This window comes from Pan paniscus, chromosome Y (assembly GCF_029289425.2).
Source record: "Pan paniscus chromosome Y, NHGRI_mPanPan1-v2.0_pri, whole genome shotgun sequence".
NCBI classification, from domain to species: domain Eukaryota; kingdom Metazoa; phylum Chordata; class Mammalia; order Primates; family Hominidae; genus Pan; species Pan paniscus.
In genome coordinates, this window is record NC_073273.2 from 10,590,551 (window position 1) to 10,595,604 (window position 5,054).

General features: G+C 41.2%; 1 pseudogene; it reads left to right on the top strand.

Moving 5' to 3' along the window:
* Positions 1-898: 898 nt before the first annotated feature.
* On the top strand, positions 899-3,040 carry LOC129393020 (actin, cytoplasmic 1-like; annotated as a pseudogene).
* The last annotated feature ends 2,014 nt before the right edge of the window (positions 3,041-5,054 follow it).

Genomic DNA, 5,054 nt, shown 5'->3' on the forward strand with positions numbered 1-5,054 from the left:
AGTTGGCCTTTTATATTCATGACACTTGTCCCCTAGTCTGCTGACAACCAAGTGTGAACAAAACAAACAAACAAAAAAACTCCTCTGACTCTTGGTTACTACACTTACTAAAATAAAGTTGAAAGTGGATGGCCAGCTTCCCCATGATTTTGGATTCCCTGGCAGGAGAACTATTCCTGTCTTTACCCAAGGAAGTCTTGTGAGTGCCTGAAAAGAGAAAAAAAAAAAACCTGAGGAAAACCAGGGATGAAGTAGAAAGGAAGGACTACCATCTCCAGCCTGCATAGCTCAGTCACAGGAGATGCCAAACCTGAGTGCCTGCACAGCATTACCATAAGGTAGGAGGTCTATTGCATAATTTCCTTAATCACAAACCTATAGAGAGGCTTCCCACACAGGATATCCCCTTCAAAATGTCTCAGATAGGAGACTGGCAGTGTTTCAAAGTTTGTTTGTTAGAGCTGAAATAAACCTGGGCTTAAGGCACCATCTACTGCCAAAACAGAGGCACTGACCTAGCCAAAATCAAGCAAACAATACCCCACAATACTTATGTCTTAAAGAAAACTCAAAGCAATTATATACAACAAAATGTAAAATAAGACAGAGAAAACAATAAACTAAATAACTAGTCCTTCAATGAAAAGATACAGATGTATAACCACAAGCAATAATACCAAACAGGAAATTATAACCTCCCTTAATGGACGAAGCATAAACCATTGACCAATGCTAATTAATGAGATGGCTATCAGTGATTATTGGATCAAAAATTCAAAATATCAGTTTTCAGGAAACTCAGATCTCTAAAACAACACAGAAAAGGAACTGATACGCTTCTGAAAGAAACTTTAAAAAATGTACTGAAATTATTTAACAATAAAAAAAAGTCCTGGAACTGAGAAATATACTGGTTAAAGTGAAAAATTCAGAAGGCTTTCAATAGAAGAATATATCAAACAGAATAAACAATCAGTGAGCTCTAAAATGAGTTATCAGGACCAGGTGTGCAGGCTCAGGCCTGTAATCACAGCACTTTGGGAGGCTGCGATGGGTTGATCACTTGAGTTTGGCAGTTTAAGACCAGTCTGGACATCATGGTGAAACCCTGTCTCTACTAAGAGTACAAAAAATTACCTGGGCATAGTGGTGCACACCTGTAATCCCAGCTATTCAGGAGGCTAAGAGAGGAGAATCACCCAAACCTCGGAGGCAGAGGTTGCAGTGAGTCAGTGTCGTGCCATTGAAGTCCAGCCTGGGCAACACAGAGAGACTTTGTCTAAACAAAACAAAACAAAAAAGTAAAAGAAACAAAGAAAAGAAAAGAAAATTAACATAGGTTATTCAGAAATGCACAAAGAACAAAACATAAAAACAATCAAAAAGAATAAAGAACATTTACCAGATATACAAAATTACCTTAAATAAGCAAATCTAAGATTTAGCAATATTCATGAAAGAGTTCAGCAAAAGGAAGGTATATACAGCATATTCAAATGAATAATAACAACTTTCAAAAATTTGAGAGGGAGATAAATATACAGGTTCAGAAAAATCGGCGACTACAAAAAAGATTAATACCCCATAAAACTACCCCTCAACAAACAAGAATCAAACTCTGGCTCTCAGTCGCCACTGCCAGCTCGCCTACCTTGTTCTTCTGCCGCTCCTCTGTCCCACTCCTCTGTCCATCGCAGTAGAAGAAGAGATTGCTGCGCTCGTCATTGACAATGGCTCTTGCATGTGCAAAGCTGGCTTTGCAGGGGACGATGCTCCCCAAGCCATGTTTCCCTCCACCGTTGGGTTCCCCTGACACCAGGGCGTGATAGTGGACATGGGCCAGAAGGAGTCCTACGTGGGCAATGAAGCCCAGAGCAAGCGCAGCATTCTGGCGCTGAAGTACCCCATCAAGCATGGCATCATCACCAACTGGAACAACATGGAGAAGATCTGGCACCACTTCTACAATGAGCTGCATGGGGCCCCGGAGTAGCAGCCAGTGCTGCTGACCGAGGACCCACTGAACCCCAAGGACAACAGAGAGAAGATGACTCAGATTATGTTTGAGACCTTCAATACCCCGGCCACGTACAAGGCCATCCGGGATGTGTTGTCCCTCTATGCCTTTGGGCGCACCACTGGCATTGTCATGGACTCTGGACACAGGGTCACCCACACGGTGCCCATCTACGAGGGCTACTCCCTTCCCCATGCCATCATGCATCTGGACCTGACTGGCTGGGACTTGACCGAGTACCTCAAGAAGATCCTCAAGGAGAGAGGCTACAGCTTCACCCACACAGCCCAGCGGGAAATCATGCGCGATATCAAGGAGAAGCTGTGCTAGGTCTCCCTGGACTTCAAGCAGGAGATGGCCACCCCTGCATCCTCCTCTTCTCTGGAGAAGAGCTATGAACTGCCCGATGGCCAGGTCACCACCATTGGCAATGAGTGGTTCCGGTGTCCGGAGGTGCTGTTCCAGCCTTCCTTCCCGTGCATGGAATCTTGCGGCATCCACCAGACCACCATCAACTACATCAAGAAGTGTGACGTGGACATCTGCAAAGACCTATACACCAATACGGTACTATCCGGTGGCACCACCATGTACCCAGGCATTGCTGACAGGATGCAGAAGGAGATCACTGTGTTGGCGCCCAGCACCATGAAGATTAAGATCATTGCACCCCCAGAGCGCAAGTTCTCAGTGTGGATCGGTTGTTCCATCCTGAACTCACTGTCCACCTTCCAGCAGATGTGGATTAGCAAGCAGGAGTATGATGAGTCAGGCCCCTACATCATCCACCACAAATGCTTCTAAATGGAATGAGCAGATGTGTAGCATTTGCTGCATGGGTTAATTCAGAAGTATAAATTTGCCCTTGGCAAATGCATACACCTCATGCTAGCCTCATGAAACTGGAATAAGCCTTTGAAAAGAAATTGTCCTTGAAGCTTGTATCTGACATCAGCACTGGATTGTAGAACTTCTTGCTGATTTTGACCTTGTATTCAAGTTAACTGTTCCCCTCGGTATTCGTTTAATACTGTGTACATATCTTTGAGTTCAATCTTTAGTGCACGTGGCTTGGTCACTTCGTGACTGAGGTAAGAACGTGCTTGTGGAAGACAAGTCTGTGGCTTGGTGAGTGTGCATGGCCAGCAGTCTCTGATCTGTGCAGGGTATTAATGTGTCAGGGCTGACTGCGCTGGGATTTCTCTAGAGGCTGGCAAGTGCTGCTGAACCAGTTGAGTCTGCCCTGCCTCTCTGTTAGGGCTGGAAAGTCCAAGCCACAGGACACAGTTTCCTTTCTTAGCTGATGTTTTTTGCCAGAACACCGTAGTCTGTCACTTGCCTTGAGTTGGAAGCAGTTTGCATTTACACCTGTAAATGTATTCATCCTTTTAATTTATGTGAGGTTTTTTGTATGAAATTCTTGATTCTTTAAAGAAATGACAACAAATTTTTGTTTTCTACTGTTATGTGAGAACATTAGGCCTCAGCAACATATCATTGTGTAAGGAAAAATAAAAGTGCTCCCAAAAAACAAAAAAAAAAGAATCAAACTCTCAAAGGTTGAGAAATAAAGAAAATTCTAAAAGCACTAAGGGAAAATAAACAAAAAATGGAGGAGCTTGAAATCATTTGGCAAAAGACTTGTCAACAATAGGTTTTTAAGGAAGACACAGTATTAGAAGATATAAATTGTGACGTCAAAAACGTAACTGGAACAGAGGGTAAATGTCTAGAGTTTTTATGTGACAAATGTTGTCAGCTTAAACTAGTTGATTATTAACTATAAGATGTTTTCTCTGAGCCTTTGATGACCATCAAAAACTACAGCAGCAACACTAATGATAAAAACAAATGAATCAAAGCTTATCACTACTGAAAATATTTAAATGCTAAACATTTAAAAGCATTCATGGGAAGAAGAAAGGAAAAAATGATGTATGACTCAATCAGAAACAACTAACAAGATAACAGTAGTAAGAACTTATCAATAATTATCTTGAATGTAAATGAATTAAATTATGCAATTAAAAGACGTGGAGTGACCAAATGGATTTTAAAAATGGGATTCAACTACATGTTACCTATGAGACCCACCTAATCTTTAAGGACAAACAGGCTGAAAGTGAAGGAATAGAAGAAGATACTTCTATGCAAATGGTAATAAAAAATTAGGAGTGGCTATACTCCTATCTATAAAAGAGATTTCAATTCAAAACCTGTCATAAGACCAAGAAGGTCATCATTTAATAATAAAGCAATCAATTCATCAACAGGATATAACAATTATATATATACATCTGCACTCAACATTGGAGCACCTAAATATTTAAAGCAAATATAAATAGAAATGAAGAAAAAAATGGCAATAAAATACTTGTAGGAAATTTCAGTACCTCAATTACAACAAGGAATAGATAAACTCGACAGAAACTTAATAAGAAAATGCCAGACTTGAATTCTAGTTTTAACTAAATGAACCCAGCAGACATATACAGAACTTTTCATAGTGTACAGCCGAATATATATTTTGCTGTAACACACATGGAAGATTCTCTAAAATAGACCACATACTAGGCCATAAACAAGTCTTAACAAAGTAAGATTGCTAAAAGCATATTTAATATTTTTTTCAGACCATCATGGTAGCAAACCAAAAATCAGTAAGAGGAGAAATCTTGAAAAAAAAGTCACAAATACTGAACTTTTTTTTTTTTTTTTTGAGACAGAGTCTCGCTCTGTTGCCCAGGATGCAGCACAGTGGCACAATCTCGGCTCACCGCAAGCTCCGCCTCCCAGGTTCATGACATTCTCCTCCCCCAGCCTCCTAAGTAGCTGGCACTGGAGGTGCCCATCACCACGCCTAGCTAAGTTTTCATATTTTTAGTAGAGACGGGTTTTCACCGTGTTAGTCACGATGGTCTCGATCTCCTGACCTCATGATCCGCCCGCCTCGGCCTCCCAAAGTGCTGAGATTACAGGCGTGAGCCACCGCCCCTCAGCCTATATGAACATTTTTAAAACACTGCTCTTAAGTAAT